This window comes from Portunus trituberculatus, chromosome 45 (genome assembly GCF_017591435.1).
Source record: "Portunus trituberculatus isolate SZX2019 chromosome 45, ASM1759143v1, whole genome shotgun sequence".
Taxonomy (NCBI): Eukaryota; Metazoa; Arthropoda; class Malacostraca; order Decapoda; family Portunidae; genus Portunus; species Portunus trituberculatus.
Window position 1 is genome coordinate 1,725,049 of NC_059299.1, and position 19,952 is coordinate 1,745,000.

General features: G+C 43.4%; 1 protein-coding gene across 15 annotated transcripts in view; it reads right to left on the reverse strand.

Moving 5' to 3' along the window:
- The window catches only part of LOC123519635 (restin homolog), a 141,447-nt gene that overhangs the window by 27,515 nt on the left and 93,980 nt on the right, over window positions 1-19,952 (reverse strand). The window contains exon 1 of one of the 15 annotated variants that reach the window (XM_045281086.1): window positions 2,451-2,585. The exons of 10 other annotated variants lie outside the window; for them this stretch is intronic. The gene's annotated coding sequence lies outside the window, so the exon portion shown is untranslated. Of the gene's footprint in view, window positions 1-2,445; window positions 2,586-19,952 lie in introns of those variants that run through there. 4 more of the 15 variants (XM_045281089.1, XM_045281087.1, XM_045281091.1 and 1 more) reach the window with 4 other exon arrangements.

Below are 19,952 nucleotides of genomic sequence, written 5' to 3' on the forward strand. Positions count from 1 at the left end.
GATTTCCTGGGTTAATGTTATAGTGTCATTATATATAGTTAGTGTCATCATTGTTTTGTCAGCCTTTGTTATTTATATTGTATTACTTATTTGATCTGTATTTAATTTGATTTTATTATTTAATTCACTTCATCTATTCATTTCTTTCTTTTTTTTCTTTTTTTCCTTCTATTCATTCTGGATCTCTTTCGTGAAAATGTTTGAAGCTAAAATTAAGTTCCACTCATATTTCTTTCCTTTCATCTCTTTTTTTTTCATGAATTGCAAGCGTGACTGAGCAACTCAAACGCTACTTTCCTTTCCAATGACGCCCCAGATACTAACCCCACCAATATCCATCTTGTAAACCCGCCTGCCTTGTTTGTACAACTCCCTCTATTCGTATTCCACGTCCAACATCCTTCACCGCCACATTTGGACAATCTGAGCAAAGGTTGTTGGTGTGGCCGCGATGTTAAGTATAAATGCATCACAAAGCCCAGGACGTGTTCTGGCAGTGGTAGGCATGGCTGAGAAGGAACTGAGTAATGATTGAGTCGGGACTTTATTCCCTTCTTCCTCCGCAATACGATGCCACTGCAGGATAAATATCAGACGAACCCTCCCCGCAATATTCGTCAATACCTGGTAACCCCTGAGTCACTAATGCTCCGAGTCACCCTGCCCACTTTTGACAGTTTAAACACTCGCTATCTTCCTACAATTTATCCCACCTGCATGATTATCTTTCCTATTAACGTTAAATTACTGCAGTGCTGCTTGTTATCACGCGCAAATGTTTACTCTCCTAATGCACCAAGACCAGGAGGCAGGAACAGTTAATCGGAAACGCTTTATCTCCCGTAATCAGAAACGACTTGCTCTCTCACCACAACAATTTTCTAAGGCCACAGAGACGACTAGCCGAGCTCTGAAGACATTTTCTCCTCTTAATACTCTAGAAATTTTGTCAATCTATCAACAGAACCATAACACCCTGAAAAACAAAAGTATCTTCAACTATAGTCTTTCGAAAGCAGTAATGGTGAGAGAGCAAGCAGTTGAAGAAGCCGGCAGTGTTCTAGCCACCTTGAATGTGTGAATGAGAGGGTTATTACGCACGCCTCTGGTTTAGGAGTATAAGCTGCGTGCTGACTTGCTTATCTCGTCTACACACGATTATCTGCATGGTGACGGAGGGCGTTCACGAGTCCCCCCTCTGGCCTTGGCGGGGTGACGTTGCGCGCCGTGAGTCACTCAGTTGCCCAACACCAATATGTAACACAATTTCTGGCCACCCCATGACACGCACATTCACTGCAGTTCACTGACGTATCCTTCACATACTTGCACACCCGCACACTACACGATAAAAAGAGAAGGGTATAAGTAAGAGTCTACAACTGTTTCCGTATAATGTGTAGGGAGAAAATAACGATGTGTAAGGTGTCAGTAAGCAATACTCGGTGGCCTACATCCCTTGCTTCATCCTCTCCCTCCTCCCCTTCCCCTCCCAACACCCCCAATAAGCTCCCTGCGTCACGTGGACCCAGAAAACGTACTGGAGACAACAACTACTACGAGTGGCGTGTCCCAGAACGCGGTAACGCTCTGGTGACAGCCTCCGTCAAGTATGTGTGCTACTTCCGCGTCCTCATAACGGCAGTAGTTTTTCTATCCTGCATGCAAACAAAGGAATATGAAGCAAACTTTTATAAAGCAGCATATCTGACCATCTTTAGCAAGCAGTAAGTAAGAGGAGCGGAATTCTCACGGGAACTTATTGCGTCACAAACGAGTACTTCAATCTAAGCGAGAACGATGTGCTGGTTCTTTCTCACAGCGCTTATTAAAACCATGCCACGAAGTTACATAACCAGATAGTGAAGGGGAGATGATCGGGATGCCATTTCTCATTCCTACACCCATTCTTCACTGATAAACCCTTCCACCTCCACCTCCACCCCTCAACACCTCCCTGATTTTCCCGCTCCGTTTAGTTTTTCACCTATTTTTCCTTCTCAGTTCCTCGTCTTCTGTCCAGTATAGCCACCGTCACCTAAGCGACCTCCCATCCCCTAAAAGGCCCCTTGCTGGTTCTGTGTGTGTGTGTGTGTGTGTGTGTGTGTGTGTGAGAGAGAGAGAGAGAGAGAGAGAGAGAGAGAGAGAGAGAGAGAGAGAGAGAGAGAGAGCACTAACGAGAAAGAGAGAAGGGTTAGTGGGACTCAGGACATCCTCTCCAAATCTCCTCCATCTTCTCGTCTCGTCTCGTCTCGTGTCACCATAACCAGAATTCCAACACATCCTCACGTTCACCATCTTCACCATCACCTCACTGCAGTAATTAGTCACGTTTCTGTACCGTAACGAGATTAAAATATATCAAATTCACTTTTTTCACACTTTCAAGCGTTCACCATCACACGCGTATGTCACTTCAACCATTCAACTCGAGACATGGCAAACCTCACTGTTCTATATCCCTGCCTTATAAACCACAAAGGCCTCCACTCTACACAATCCCCGAGTGGCGAGCAGCACCTCCTCACCCACACACTGGCAGAGCGTTACTGATGGAAGTTGTGTGTGTGCGTGTGTGTGTGTGACAGAGAATCCCTTCTGGGGTCTTCTCGCTCGCGCCTCCCTACTGTCCGGCCCGTCCCTCCCTCCTGCCGCCTCACATCTCAGACATCCTTAGTGCCACCTTGATTCTTTTACTGCTAATGATGCTATGGTTCGTATACTTAAACGTTTGGTTCCCCCATTAACCTCTTCAGTACTAGGACGCATTTCTACCTTTAGTTCTGTATACAATTAGACCATTTCATTGACATTAGAAAGGGTCTATGGAGGTCAGGAGATTAATGGATACAGTCTTCAGTATTCTAATGCCCCACATAAGTTTCTGAAGCTGTAGAAAATCACCAAATACTAACAAGAATACATATGAAAGCGTGGCATGGTAGTGCAGGGGTTAACATTGTTTTCAAACCGCCATTCATGACAGCTAGATTCTTATACTTTGCTCACAACCGAGATGTACAAGATGTGAAAGACTTAAAGTGACTTATTGAAATGTTTGAAACTACAGCCCTGTAAGACACGTCACTTCACTGGAATAATCCTAAATTTTTCATTGGTAAAAAATACAAGACCTTAAAATATTAGATCCCCCGATTGCTCCTTTGGCTAAACTTGTATCAAACTCTTAATTAACCCCTTCAATGCCATGACGCGATTCCATTTTCATTCTGGTTACTATCTGGCGATTTTACACAGCTTCAGAAACTTATGTGGCATTAAGATAGTGAAGACTGTAGCCATTAATCTTTATAAACCCTTCCCAATGTCAATAAAATCGTCCAATCACACCTAAAACTCATAAAAACGCGTAACAATTCTGAAGGAACTAAACTTACATATCTCCAGAAACTTATGTGGGATTAAAATAGTGAAGACTGTAGCCATTAATCTTTATAAACCCTTTCCAATGTCAATAAAATCGTCCAATCACACTTAAAACTCGTGGTAAAAACGCGTAACAATTCTGAAGGGGCTAAACTTGCAGAAAAATAGGAGCTGTCAGATCATCAGACTAACATTATCGAGGTTTGTTTTCATGATGTAACTGATAAGAAGGACAGCTGGTATCTCTTGTATCACCTTGCATCATTGGAGATTTACTGAGACTGTGAGGTGATAGCAGTTCTTGTTCCCAGGTTGTGGTGTCAGAGGGATGTGTTCAGCGTTATCAGTTATGTAGTAGATCTAACTCCAGCTTAGTGAAGTGTCAAAAGGCTCATGTGTTGTAGTTTACACGAGCATTATCAACACAGGTAGTAGTAGTAGTAGTAGTAGTAATAGTAGTAGAAATAGTAGTAGTAATGATAATACTACTAATAAAAAAAATGGCAGCTCTTAAAAAGCAACATTTGTGAATTACTGAAAAGAGAGAGAGAGAGAGAGAGAGAGAGAGAGAGAGAGAGAGAGAGAGAGAGAGAGAGAGAGAGAGAGAGAGAGTCCGGATGTACTACCACAAGCATATGAAAATAGAAAGAATGAACAGGAAATTTCATCACTGGAATGTTGCGGAGACGAGCGAACGGATGCACGTGAAGGTTAGGGAGAAAAAGAAAGTACACACACACACACACACACACACTCTCTCTCTCTCTCTCTCTCTCTCTCTCTCTCATCATTGTCTGAAACGTTTCTTTTATCTGTCTCTTTCCGTCTCGTCACTCAGCAATGTCCTCTCTATTCCCTCTCTGTACACACGTCCCCCCCCTCCACATCTATCACAACACTGGCCAAAAATACACTTGAAAGCAGCCCAGAGACAGTTTCTTCCTCCCTGGGACGGTCTCGAGAAGGAAGAAAAGTTTTGTTTCAATGTAATTCCGGAACTTCAAACGAGTCTCGATGTTCCAACTTCCGAAAGAGTTTGCCTGGAAAAGAAATCGCATAAAGAAAACGAGAAAAGAAAATTGAGATCAGGTGGTGTGTTGTCTCAGGGTTTTAAACAAGGATATTGGAAAAGGGAAACGATACCAAACTTCTATATAAACAAAGACAGGTAGCTTAACATGTCCCTAAGTAAATGAGTTACAGATCGGTATGCTGAAACGCTTTGCTCTCTCACCATCACGCTTTCCAAAGGCCCCAGTTGAGGATACTCGTGCTTATTAAGAGTGTTTTAATGGTTCTGGAGATAAATTGGCAAGATTTCTAGTTTATTAAAAGGAGAAACTGTCTTCAAAACCCGGCTATTTGTCTCTGTGGCTTTGGAAAATTGTAGTGAGAGGGAAAGGCGTTTCTAAATAAGGGCAATATACTAATACTATAATCTTGTATGTCTGCCTGTCTCCTCCTTGTGTCTGGTTCACCGGAGTTACGCTAATACGAAAAGGCTGCAATTCCCAAATCGTAACCTCTCAGGACAACGTAACACAGTCGCTTAACGCCCTGCCCGGTGGCTGTTCATGATGGCAGGGCTGTGGGTTACGGCTACAGAGGAGAGAACCACTGACCTACGCCCTGTTTTATGGAGGGTGGTGGAGTGGCAGGGCCGTCCATCAGGTGAAAGAGGATCGTTCGTCTTTTGTTCAGGTGGTGAGGTACAGTATTCGATTCCTTTCCGTGTGTGCATCCGGTTAGCTCCTTCAGTACCATGGCGTATTTTCATATTTATTCTGGTTACTATTTAGTGATTTTATACAGCTTCAGGAACTTATGTGGGGGATTAAAATAGTGAAGACTGGCCATTAATCTTCTGATCTCAATAAACGCTTCCTAATGTCAATAGAATGGTTTAATCGTACACAAATCTCAAGATAAAAATGTATCCCAGTACTGAGGAGCTTAAAATGGCGATGTAGTTTTGTAAGTCAATGTCTGGTCCCGCAAAGCATGTCGAAGTGCAGGCAGAAGCTATTTTTAGTGTTGGTAGATGTGTTATATTCCGCAAAGGTTTAAAACATTGAATGATAATTGGAAGCGCTACGTTTGTGAGCCATGAATGAAATGTTAGCACCATCACCACTAAAAATACAATGTAGAGATATTTCAACACAAAACTAAGAAAAGAAAAAGAAAAAAACTAATGACTCTCCTCCTCCTCCTCCCTCTTCTTCTCCTCCTCCTCCCTCTTCTCCTCCTCCTCCTCCTCCTCCTCCTCCTCCTCCTCCTCCTCCTCCTCCTCCTCCTTCTCCTCCTCCTCCTCCTCCCTTCTCCTCCATCTCCTCCTCCTCCCAACGCCTGCCAAAACCAGTGCCCTCCTCGAGGAAGGGTTGGCGGCCGTACCAGCAGGTTTGGCGCCAGGGAGCCGACCAGGTTTATATGTGACGTGGCGCAACTACATCAGATCAGAGCAAGACTGTAGCCCGCGTGACTGTGGGCATGAATGGGGGGCTCTGGTAGTAGTCGTGGCTTTGGTAGTGATGGTAATATTTTGTACCAGACACAGAAACAAAAACATTCAAGTAAGCAAATCAACATCAGTCCATTACATCGATTAGCACAGAAAGAAAGGATATACAGGAAAAAGGGAAGCTGTCTCGTGTTAGTGAGAGGGGAAAGAAGAGAGCAGAGGTGGAGGTGGTGATGAAAGTGGCGGTGGTGGTTGGTGGTGTTGGTGGATGTCTGTGTTTAGAATGGAGGTTGCATCAGTGTTTACTATGCATGCGGGGAGGGAGAGGCGCATGTCAACATCTCCATTCCAATTCGGTAGCTGTTAAACTGGTATGTGATATGTTGCACCACACTGACGGGCTCCCTCATGTCACCTTCTCATGTCACTCGCACCCTCTCACCCTTTCGCCCTCTCAGATTGTCCTCCTCCCCTTCTGGACCCCCCACGCCCTTCCTGTAATCAGCTGTCCCCTCTTGGCACCTCTCACTCCCTCCTCATGACTTCTCAGATCAAGTCACCGTGCAGTTGGTTTATGTCACACTCCCGTACGTCAAAACAACAAGGAAGGAGAAGTAAAGGTCTACTTCTTACGTGGCAACAACACCACCACCACCACCACCAGTACCACCAGCAAGAGGAGCATCAGACACAATATATGCAGAAGAAGTCCGCATTAACCCCGACATCTCTCGTTTATCTCTTCCTTATAACTAGTTTGTCGAGCCATCCTGGGCCCGCCCGTCTGCATCATCACGTGGCTTAACACACTCGATTCCCCGCCGTCCCTCATCACCAAGGCGACATGATCCTTATCACATCCACACCTTGCTGATGTCTGGGCAGCGAGGACGCCCCTGACACTTAACTCTTACTAATCTTGTGGTGTGTCTAATTTCTTTCCAAAGTTGGAGTTTTTACGTCTTAAAGTTTGGCTGATGTACCGTTCTCCTTTCCTGGGGTGACGCTTAACATTTGGTGGTGAAGCGTACATAACTGAAGCCCTACTGGTGATGTTGCTGCTGGACCTTGACTGTTGCGGCAGGTAGGGAGCAGCGGCCTGGTGCAGCTTGGGACGCCCTAGCAATGCGCGGTGATTCGGTGTGAGTCAACAAACACTCCTAGAAATGAAGACACACAGGCAAGGAGGTTTGGGTTGTGTTCAGCATTCAATAAAGACAAGCCAGGAACCAGTTTTTTTTTTTTTTTTCTTTCTCTATCTCTTTCTGACGTCTTTGTGTTTGTTTCTGTTTGTTATTGCCGTCACGATGAGCTTCCTGTCATGGTGCTTGTTTTTATTGTCACTAGTATTGATTGTCGATGTGGTGATCTTTATTAGGCAAGGAATGAATACACGCCACGCTTGTATCGCATTCTCAAACACTTACTGCGCTTCACCTCCACTATATCAAGAGGGTTTATCTGAATTTACACCAGTTTTTAATGTGTTTTTACAGTTCTAGAGGCAGAGTGACAAGATTTCTATATTATCAACAGGAGAAACAGTCTTGAAAATCCCTCTAACCATCTCTGTGGCCTTGAAAAACAGTCGTGGTGAGAGAGCAGAGTTTCATACGGACCTTAATCTCACAATGCTCAAGGTGATGTTCTTTTGTCGTTGCCGCGAGAACAAAGATTATAATCATCGACGACACAACTGCTGGTCTTTAACTGTGAAAAATCGATTCATATGCAACGCCTGTGACAACCTTGATTTAATTGCTTTATAAGGAAACCCGCCATTTACACAAATTATACCAAAACAACAAAAATGGTCACTATCGATAACTTTACTAGCGGGAAATGAACCGATGCAATACGTACAGTGATTTTTCACGAATTAAATCAAAATAATAACCTAAAATAATGACATTGAACGCCAGGTGATCAGAGCCGGCAGGTGAAGAGTGTCTAGCGAGCTCTGTGGGTGGTGGTCGCAGTCACGCCCCGGGGAGGAGGAGGAGGAAGAGGAGGAGGAGGAGGAGGAGGGAGGCACTGGCGACTTGTCTATTCCCCCTCCCACTACACCCAATCCCGACCCCAGAACACTGAACATCTCCCTCCTTCACCCGTACATCCCCCACCTTCCCTTCCTCTCTCCCTCCTCTTCGGCCGTCAGCATTCCTGGCGCACCACCTGCCCTCCATATAAGGCAAGGGCGACAGGTACACGTGTGCAGTAGACATCAGGTGGGACTCCTTTGTTTACTGTGGTTACCTAAGGTCCTTCTAGTTTGCAAGTGACTGCGATGGGACACTCCGGGGACTCTGCCGCACCCCACACCTGCTGTGAACATGTGAACCCTTGCCCAGTGCGTCTTAACCCCTTCAGTACTGTGACTCAGTTTTACCTTGAGATTTGTGTACGATTAGATCATTTTATTGATATTAGGAAGGGTTTAAGGAAGTCAGAAATTTAATGGCCAGAGTCTTCACTGTTTAAATCCCACACATGAGTTTCTGAAGCTGTATAAAGTCACTAAATAGTAAGCAAAATGAATATGGAAACGTGTCATGGTACTGAAGAAGTCAAGCCCGTATTCAGAAATATTTTGCTCTCTCACCACGGTCATTTTCCAAGGCCACACAGACAACTAGCCAGGTTTTCAAGACAGTTTCTCCTTTTGATAAACTAGAAAGCTTGCCAATCCATCACCAGGAAGATAAAAACACCCTTAAAAACACGAGTATCTTCAACTACAGTCTTTGGAAAGCAGTGATGGTGAGAGAGCAAAGCGTTTCAGAATACTGTTTGGCTCGGATTCAGAATGGCTTTGCTTTTCTCGCCACGACTGTTTTCCAAGGCCACTGATATGGTTAGCTGGATTTTTAAAAGTCTTTCTCCAGTTAATCAGGTAGAAGCATCATTGCTCTTTTATCAGAACCACAAGAACACCTTTAAAGATTCGTGTAACTTCAATCAGAGCCTTTTGAAGCTGAAGGTGTGGCGTAGAGGTGAGGTGAGGCGAGGTGATGTTATAGGTTTGGTTAGGTTTGGTGGTCCTGATTCTCCTGCACCTTTCTCGAGCTGCTATGACTGCCCTGAGCCACCGCTGGTATAAAAAAAAAAAAAAAATGGAGCCCTAGCATGTCATCGCTCTCTAGCAAAAAAAAAGAAAGAAAAAAAAAATGGTGAATTGGACGTGAGATGTTAAACTAATTAGGGTGAAAGGAACCGGTGTGCTTATCTCCTGACGAAAAGAAAACGAACTCAGGTGATGAATTATAAAACCTCAAATGCTGCAAAGAAATAAGAGAAGGGAACCGCTAAAACTGAACAGACAGCATAACACAAACTTCGTCGAGTGGAAACAATCTAAGACGAGACAATAGTACCGGAACACATTCCTAAGATTTACGTCTGAGTGAAGTTTAGATAATTCAAGTATAGGGTTGAAATAATCCACTACTAAGGGTTCAGATCCGGAAGGTACAGAGCGTGCAAGGGTTCAAGGACACAAGCACAACGACCACAGGGACCCGGAAGAGCGCAGGTACAGACAGGTACATACATTCCACAGGTACAGGACACACAGATATTACTCTTTACCTGGTCACCTGTTGGAATGTGTTTCAGCCATTGGTTATTTACATTCCAAAGCTTAAATTTATACATCCTTTGGGCTTAACCTTCACACACATTCCTCCTTCCCTTGCCGCACTGACACACGTAGAAAGCCTCGTATATTTCACTCTGTAGTCGCGAGAAGTGGAAAAAAGTACTGGCGTGGATATGAATAGGAACGCACGAAAAAAAAAAAAGTGTTCTGGTGTGGACATAAATAGGAACGAAAAAAATAACGTAAGCACTAGAGGAAAAAAAATAACGTAAGGATTAGAGGATTTATAACGAAAGCATTAGGAAAAAAAATAACGTAGCATTAAGGGAAAAAAGTGTTGGCGTGGATGAGACATAAATGTAAGCGTAGAAAAGAAAGATGAGAATGAAGAGGTACAACGTAAAGGGTTAAGTATTTATACAACTGTCTGTCATAGGTTCGTATTCTCAAACATTTCTTCGCTTCACCGTCACTATTTCAAAAGGCGTTATTTAAGTTGACACGAGTTTTCTAGGTAGAGTGACAAAATTTCTATATTACTAAGTGGTGAAACACTCTTGAAAACCCACTAATCATCTCTTAGAAAATAGTCGTTGTGAGAGAAGAACGATTTTTAAGGTGATTTTACAGTTCTAGAGGTAGAGTGACAAGATTTCTTTATCACTAACTGGTGAAACACTCTTGAAAATCTCGCTAATAATCTCTGTGCTCTTAGAAAATAGTCTTTGTGAGAGAGAAGAGCGATTTTTAAGGTGATTTTACGGTTCTAGAGGCAGAATGATAAGATTTCTACATTATTAACTGTGAAACACTCTTAAAAACCACGCCAATCATCTCTGTGGCCTTGGAAAATAGTCATGGCAAGAGAGCAAAGCATTTCTGAATACGCACCAAAGTCACGCGCTTAGGCCAAGGAGAGAATTAAAAAAAAGGAAAGAGGGAAGATAAATATAACCTAATCAACACCAGACGCTGCCTCGCTTCACGAACCGCCTGCCTCCCTCCCTCAGCGCCACCTGCAGGACGTTTCAGACCAATAAGACTGAATTGAATCCTGCATTTTCTGTGTTACTGTGTGCTGAGTTTTCAGAAACGCTCTTCCCTCTCACCACGACTATTTTCCAAGGCTCGCTTGTCACTCTGAGATGATTAGACTATTTTCCAAGGGATTTTCAAGAGTGTTTCTCCTGTTAATAATGTAGAAATCTTGTCACTCTGCCTCTAGAACCGTAAAAACACCTTAAAAATCGCTCTTCTCCTTCACTATGACTATTTTTCAAGCTCACAGAGTTTTAGCGGGATTTTTCAAGAGTTTTTCACTTATACATAATGTAGAAATGTTGTTATTCTGCCTCTAGAACCATAAAAATACCTTAATAACTCGTGTAAACTTAAGTAAAGCCTTTTGAAATAGTGGAGGTGGTGAAGCGCAGAAGAGTTTGAAAATATGAACCTAAATGAAAAATACAGGTGAAGTTATGTAGTAGTGAGAAAGGAGCATATCGTGGCATTAATATCAGGTAAAAATCTCTTCACTTCTTGCTCGTTCTGAAAAATAAACAAATGAATAAATAAAATAAGTAAATAAACCGTCTGCTCTTCGCGTGACTCTCTGAAGCTGATGGAAGGGAAATGTAGAAAGAAAAATGTTTACCAATGAAAGAGAACCATTTCGTCATATCAACATTAAACATAACCTCAACATTTATTGCATGTCCCGAAACTTTCCTCGTGAAGTCCTCCTCCTCCTCCTCCTCCTCCTCCTCCTCTCCTCGTCTTCGTCCTCCTCCTCCTTCTCCTTCTTCTTCTCCTTCTCCTCCTTTTCCTTCTCCTTCTCCTCCTCTTCTTCGTCCTCCTCCTCCTCCTCTTCTCTTCCTCCTCTTCCTTATGCCTTACGTGCTAGAGAGAGAGAGAGAGAGAGAGAGAGAGAGAGAGAGAGAGAGAGAGAGAGAGAGAGAGAGAGATAAAGGAAGAACAGAACACAGGCTGGGGAAGTTATCACGAGGGAGATAAAAGGAAGAAGGTGAATGGACGGGAAGCAAACGTTTATGCCATCATTATTGTTCACTTTTGTAATGCATGTTACAAAACGCGTAGAGGAAAAATAAGAGTTTAAAAAAAGATGCAGTTATTCTGACGTGTGGCCGCTGATCACGCTCCCCTTGTTGTGTCTAGCGTGAGTGTCGGCCTGCACCCTAGATTTGTTGGCTGCAGGTGTTTCTATGTAGGTCAGTATTCGAAATTCCTTTGCTCTCTCACCACGACTATTTTCCAAGGCCACATAGATGATTTCAAGAGTGTTTCTCCAGTTAATAAAGTAAAGATGTCGTCACTCTGCCTCTAGAATCGTAAAAACACCTTAAAAATCGCTCTTCTCTCTCACCATGACTATTTTCCAAGGCCACAGGGATGATTAGCGGGGTTTCCAAGAGTGTTTCTGCAGTTGATAATGTAGAAATGTTGTCACTGTCTCTAGAATCGTAAAAATACCTTAAAAATCGATCTTCTCTTTCACCATGACTATTTTTCAAGGCCACAGAGATGATTAGCCGGGTTTGTGTCCTTTCTTTTTGGTGTGGACGGTATCTCTCTCTCTCTCTCTCTCTCTCTCTCTCTCTCTCTCTCTCTCTCTCTCTCTCTCTGACGAGGCTGACTGAACAGGGGGTGGGAGACCAAGAGAGGTAACCGTTACACCAATTAGTCACTGTCAACACTCACGCACGTCAACAAGAGGTCAGGCAAGGTCATGGAAGAATACCAGGCCCTCATTACTCGTGCATTCCGGCCCGTCAGTGCAGCATTACCAAGGACACTCCACTCAGGTTACTATTCTAAAACACCTCCACGACGCACTAACACTATTTGAAAAGGTTCCAGTTAACCCCTTCAGTACCAGGACGCTTTTTCATTCTTATTCTGGTGATTTTATACAGCTTAGGAATTTATACTAGGGATTAAAATATTGAAGACTCTGGCTATTAATCTTCTGACCTCCATAGGCCCTTCCTAATGTCAATAAAATCGTCTAATTACACCAAAAAATTTTAATATGCGTTCCATTACTGAAGGGGTTAAAGGTTTTCAGCGTGTTTTGATGGTTGTAGTGACATATTTTTAGGGAACTTGCAGTTTAAGTGGGCCTTTTTTAATCTTTTTTTCCCGGCTAGTTTCCCTCTTGCATAAAAAAATAACGTGATTTCTGCGTTATGTAAGGGGAAAACACTCCGTAGAACCCGACCAGTCATCTCTGTAGTCTTAGAAAATGGTCGTGGTTAGAGAGCAAACCAGGGGTTCTCAATCTTTTTATCGTTAAGAACCCCTGAGTTATAAGACCATCTACCCGAACCCCCAATATTATCACATGGAACATGGAACTCAATATGCAATGGTACTGCATAGGATTTTATTAGATCAGCCATCTTCTTATGAACCCCCTGGGGTTTCGCGCTGTCAGGATGGCCACTGTCCATGAGCTAACATCATTAGGTCTCTATGACGCTGAAGACGTCTATGCAGAACGGTTTGGTTGGCAATAGACAATCTCATTATCAGACTTTGATTTCTAAGTTATGAAAATAAACTCATTTACGGGGCTTCATATGTTCATGGTGTCTTGTAGTCTACTTACTAACCTAGAAGGAAAGAAAATATCATACTAACTTCGAGTTATCAATTGAGGAAGAAGTAATTTTGTCCCAGGAATAGAGCTAGATGGTATATAAAAAACACAATGCATAGTTATAACCTAACTCTACTATTATAGCGTTTTTGTCGTAGATACATGTTTAAAAATACTTTACCTATCTTGATATCTCCTTATGTGACAGAAGAATATCCAAAAATATACGATATGCAGTTGACCATCTTTTCTGTGAAATATTACGATATCTGTTGAATCTGGCAACTTCAACGGGAGTTTGGGTCCTCTCCTAGTGTTTCCTTATATTTGAAACATTGATATTTACACGTCATTGTGATCAGGAAATAAAGGAAACTAAGTTTGCTTTTTTCTAAGAGCATAAAATAAAAAAAAAATTATGTCTACAGGTGGCAGTTTATGTATAAGACAAGCAAACCTGTGTGCACTCATCCACTCTATCCAGAAGCTTAACTAATTTTCAAAAGTTCCTAATAGTTACACAACTACCATTGGTCTACTGTTTCTATCCAGTTATCTACAAACACGTACACATTCACGGCAGCAACATGCAAAGTACACTAAATACTCCGGAGCAAAGCTGCCTCACCTTGTTTCATTAATCAGCTAACTCTTGCACACTTTCAGACCAAAGCTATTTTTCATTTACCATCGACGATTTTATATTCGAATCAAAATTTAAACGACGATTGAGAACTTTCGGCCTAAAGTTGTTGAGGGCCGTGACGGCCTTGGGCGCCGCACGGGGGAAGGAGGTGGCTGTTGGGTCCGGCCTGGGGCCCAAGGCAGGAACTGGCTGCAGGTCCTGCTTTTCCTTGGTGGCCTCAAGCTTCACTACTAGTCGTCCACTTGCAGCGCCTCACACTAGGCAAGGGTCGCCATAAGCAAGAGATCAATGTCTACCACTCACCAGATGGTGCCGTGAGGGGCCCTAAAGGGGTGATAAGGGCTCCTTGCATAGATTCTGGTGGTGAGTGGTGTGTACGGGTCCCCTGCTTATAATGACACCGGGCTGAACAACTCGCCATGAACGAGGGCACGCTGTGCGCCATGAGCCAGGCACTGACAGTACCAGTGGTCCTTTACGTTAGGTTAGGTTAGGTTAGGTTAGGTTAGATTAGGTTAGGTTAGGTAAAAAGGACTCACTTCATGACAGTGTTTGGGGAGTGGTGTGTGGCGGGTCATTGCTCATGGCGACCCGTGTGAGACATTGCAAGGTTGCATCGTCACTGCTCTCATAACCACGGGACTGGGGTTGACCCTTTGGGGTGAAAAGTTTCGTCCCAGTACCTGTGTAGGTAATAATACTTTGAATCGTTTCGCCATCGCCATCGCCGCACCGTTAGCCTCGATAAACGGATCGTTATCCTCGACAAACACATCTTTACCGTGGACACTGGAATCGCAACCTGTCGTGGAATCCCATTGTTAACGTGGACTCATTTTCCTTTGCGGCTTCAAGCTCACTGGTTGTCGTCAACTTGCAGCGCCTCACACTAGGCAAGGGTCGCCTTAAGCAGTCAGCCGTGTCTACCGTCCACCAGATGATGCCGTGAGGGGCCTTTAAAGGGGTGATAAGGGCTCCTTGCATAGAGTCTGGTGGTGAGTGGTGTGTACGGGACCTCTGCTTATAATGACACCGTGCTGAACAACTCGCCATGAACGAGGGCACGCTGTGCGCCATGCACCAGGCACTGACAATACCAGTGGTCCTTTACGGGGTGAAAAGGACTCACTGATAGTGTTTGGAAGTGGTATGTGGCGGGTCATTGCTCATGGCTACCCGTGTGAGGCGCAGTGAGGTGGCAGCGTCACTCTCCTCGCACTCACGGGTCTGGGGTGAACCCTTACGGGGTGAAAGGGTTCGTCTCAGTACCTGTGTAGGCAAGTGAAGTTCAATTGCGTCGCAGTGAGGTGGCAGCGCCACTCTCCTCGCACCTAAGTGTGTGGGTGGATCCTTACGGGGTGAAAGGGTTCATCCCACTACCGATGTAGGCAAGTGAACTTCAATTGCGGCGCAGGAAGGTGGCAGCGTCACTCTACTCGCACCCAAGGGTCTGGGGTGGACACTTACGGGGTGAAAGGGTTCGTCCCAGTACCTGTGTAGGCAAGTGGACTTCAATATTGTGTCGTGAAATCGCATTGTGAGAACTGGAACCGCATCGACATCGTGGAAACCCGCATCATTACCGTGGAAACTGGAATTGCATCTTGATCGTGGAAACTCGGATTATTATCGTGGAAACTGGAATGACATCTTTATTGTGGCATGGCATCTTTATTTTGGAAACTCGCATCGCTATCGAGGAAACTGGAATGGCATTGTAATCTTGGAAGCGCTATCGAGGAATCTGGAATCACATCTTATCATACACACTGTTATCGTGGAAGCTCTCGTGATCGTCGTTCGTTTCGTTATCTCTGAATTACTTAATTAGTCTTGGTATTATTCTTAGCCTCCGTAATAATAGAGATGTTGGTCATTTTTATCTTATTTCTTTTACTGTATTTTTTTCTCAGGGTATAGTTTAGTGTTCTTCAACCTTTTCTAAGTTTGTGCACCTTTTCGAGAAGCAAGGAGGACTATAAAAGAAATGCATCAATATTTGTAATTTTCCCTACTTTAAGACCGAAAATCGATAGATAACATTATTGTATATCTACCTGAAGCTATAGTTTTCGGTCCTAAACAGTCGCTATATAGTGCGAAATGTACTATAACAAAATGCCACATCTCAAACACATCAGGCCCGTGTTCCGTCTGAGTGTAATATATTACTATTGTGAATAAATCGTAATACTTTGATTAATGTCAATAGGAGAGGACCCAAACTGTCACATTTTCAGTGTTCGCAGGTTGGTTTAATTCAGGAGTGGGTCAGCATCGTCTCGCTGTACAGAGTAGTCGTCTCTAAACACTGTATTACGATGTATCTATTGATTTACCATGCTTTTACTCCTTTCAGTATTTTTCTGTTCTTATTCTACCTTTGTACTTCTTTATAGTTACTTGAGTTTATACGACTAACATTACAATATAGAGCAAAACATAACTGTCTGGTGTACCAAGATTTTTAATTTCTAGAGACTTGAATACAGCACGGAACCTTAACACACATTTCACCTCGCTTCTGCACAGGTTAATTCTTCACAAGGAATGAGTAGAGCAATATTTGTTCGGTTTTCTTTATGAGAAAAAAAGAAAATTCGCGGCCGAAACAGAAATAGTCCGAGGGTGCTGTAGTGTTTTCATCAGCGTGTTCCTAAGCTCTGTCTTGCCATAGCCTGAACATGGTATTCAGTTCAGTTCAGTTGATAGGCGGAGTGTAGCCTGGATATCGGCACTTCCTGCTGTCTTTTGGTTTGTCTGGATCTGTAGCTGTAATTAATGATTATTTAAGCTTTTTACTTAATATTCTCTTATTTCCCAAAAATTATATATTATTACATTTTCTTCTATACTAGATTTTTCAAAAAGTATTTTTCCAATGAGGTGTTCTTCATTTTCTGGGTAAGAACGCTGCCAATTGGGATGTTTAGATCTTTCATTGGTGTAGGCTGGGCAATGTAAGAGGAAATGTTTATGCCTTTAGACTATAGAATCAGTAAACTGTTTATGAATACGAGCCTTAGTTATCACGCGCGGCACGACTCGGTTTGTTTATTTGTGAAGTAATAGTGTGAAGCGTCAGTGAGGCCTCGTAGTGGGGGTAGAGGTGTGGGGATAGGAGGGAAGACTTCACTGGTATGCTTCACTGTGTTAGTTCTAGCGATGATGCCGTTAAGCTCTTCAATACTGGAACTAATTTTTACCGTGAGTTTTTGAGTTATTAGACGATTTTATAAACACAAGGAAGGGTCTATGGAGGTCAGAAGATTAATGGGCAAAGTCTTCACTATCTTAACCCTCCCCTAAGTTTCTGAAGGTGTATAAAATCACCAGATGGTAAGCAGAGTGAATGTGGATATGTGTCATGGCGCTGAAGAGGTTAAGAGATGTGTTTGCGAGTACATTAATTATTTAGAGTTTATAATAGTTTAGGTCACGTTTTCTCTCATAATTCCCCTCTCTCATCATTCGTGTCTGGTTTGTTGTTGTATTTTTGGTGTTAGTGATTATAATGTACTTGAATTATGTACTGTAGTGAGAGGATTAATTAAGCTGTGTGTTTTTAAGGAATTTCTATATTGTTGTGGTATTTGGTTGCTTAGTTTGGTGTTTTATGTCTTTTTAAATGGAGAGAGAGAGAGAGAGAGAGAGAGAGAGAGAGAGAGAGAGAGAGAGAGAGAGAGAGAAGAAACAAATGCAGTGTGAGTAAAAAGAAAGATAAATGGTACGAACACACACACACACACACACACACACACACACACAGGGGCCATAAACACAGGTCGTATCTTGAGCTTTATTATTCGGGGAGTTGCTGCGGGGCTGTCACGACTCCCAACTCACGACTCACGACTAGCGACCACACACCGGCACTGCAATTTTGGTCCGCAGTCTCACACACACACACACACACACACACACACACACACAGGCAGAAATATATGTACCACGAGCGTGTTTTTTTTTTTTTTTCTTTTTTTTCTTTAGCCTCTGACCTGTAGAAAGGTTAAAGGGACGCTGCAACTTCCCTCTAGTAACAAATAAAGGGAATCAAACCCTCTATTCTGAATGAGTCACAATAAACGCCAAGATTCGAGGGTGAAAATATTACGAACCTTAAAAACAACGCCATTAATGAACGAGGAGTAAATAAATTAAATGCTACAGAAGAGAAAGAGAGAAAACTAGAGAGAAATAAAGAAGAAAACAAAATATACATGGCGAGGGAGAGAAAAAAAATACAGGAATACAAAAAAAAAATAAAACCAACATGGAAAATTCTCAAGAAAAGATGAAAAAAAGGGAAGAAAAAAAGAAAACAGCTTAAACAACTTAGAAAAATAAAGAACGTTAATGAAACAGGCAGAACAAGAGAAGCTTAAGGAGAATGAACAGCTGCGAGAGTGATATGCAAGTCTAGTCCTGTGTGTAGGGTGAAGAGAAGATGGAGAGGAGTAGGGTGAAGAGAAGAGGGTGTGAGGTGTAGGTAGAAGGGAAGGACATGAAGGGAATAGGGCGAAGAGAATGGAAGGAGTAGGATGAAGGGAAGGAGATGAAGGGAGAAGGATGAAGAGAAGAGGATGGGAAGGGAATAGGGTGAAGAGGAGGGGATGAAGGGAGTAGGATGAAGGGAAGGTGATGGAGAGTATAGCGTGAAGGGAAGGAGATGGAGGATGAAGGGAAGGAGATGAAGGGAGTAGGATGAAGAGAAGGGAATGAAGGGAATAGGGTGAAGAGAAGGAGATGAAGGGAGTAGGATGAAGGAAAGGTGATGGAGGGTATGGAGTGAAGGGAAGGAGATGGAGGAAAAGAATGAAGAGAAGGTGAAGAGAGGAAGATGGAAGTTGATGAGAGGGGAATCAGACAGCTTGAGTTCCTGCCTGGAGGGTTGTCAATCAGGCCACGTGTTTGGTGAGGGGGCGGTATCAGCTGATCGCCTCCCTGCACCTGCAAACCGAGCCACTCTATCTTCTCGTGTATCTCTTGAACCCCTTCAGTACTGGGACGCATTTTCTACCATGAGTTTTGGGTGTGATTAGACGATTTTATTTACATTAAGAAGGGTCTATGGAGGTCAGAAGATTAATGGCCAAAGTCTTCACTATTTTAACCCCCACATAAGTTTCTGAAGCTGTAAAATCACCAAATAGTAAGCAGAATGAGTAAGAAAAACGCGTCATGGTAGTGAAGGGGTTGATTCGTTTAGATATCCACTATTCTCTACTGATTATGAAAGTAGAATCTTAACACACACACACACACACACACACACACACACACACACACACACACACACACACACACACACACACAAAGCGCTTCAGGGAGTCAGCACAAAACGCGAGTCACTTCTGCAGGTATATTTGCTTAGAAATCGCCTGTCAGGGGAACGAACAGGTAAGAGCACACCAAACTCACCCCTGTGGAAGCCCCCTGGCAGTGACCCTTGCGCTGGAGGTCACTTGTTTCTGGTGGCTGGCTTAGGTCACGGCTCCTGAAGGCCATCGTGAGGAGGAGGAGGAGGAGGAGGAGAAAGAAATGGAGGAGAAGGAAGGTAGCGGTATAAAGAGAGATGGGAAAGAGTAAAGGTTTGAAGAAGGAAAATGAGAGGGAAGAGGAAAACAAAGAAGAGGAGAGAAGAGAGGATGAAGAAGACTGGATGATGAAAATAGGAAGGACAGAAGGAATGGAGATCAATGGGGAACGAATGAGAAGAAGGGGTGGAGGATGAAAAGGAAGATGAAGGAAAGGTAGGAGAGAAGTAGAAAGTATTGTTATCATGGCTAGAAATGTGAGTCTGTGATTGCATGTTGAGTAACGCAGAGGGGAGGCTGATGGAAGTGTGGGGAGATGACCGCAAGAGGAGGAGGAGGAACAGGAGGAGGAGGAGGAGAACGTCGTAGTTAAACCTATCATGTTCCTATCCTCCCATCCTTCTCTCCTCTCTTCACCACAACATTCCCCTTGTCCTCCCGCCATCCTTACATCAAGTATTCGTTACACACATTAATTATGAACGTACATTCACCGCCACCACCACCACCATCACCATCAACACCACCACCACCACCACCACCAACAACAACAACAACAACACTCACACGTACCTCCTCGAGACAAACATAACAAACACACACACACACACACACACACACACACACACACACACACACACACACACACACACACACACAGCCTTAACAAACAAGTACTATAAAAGAAAGTTATGAAAGTTAGC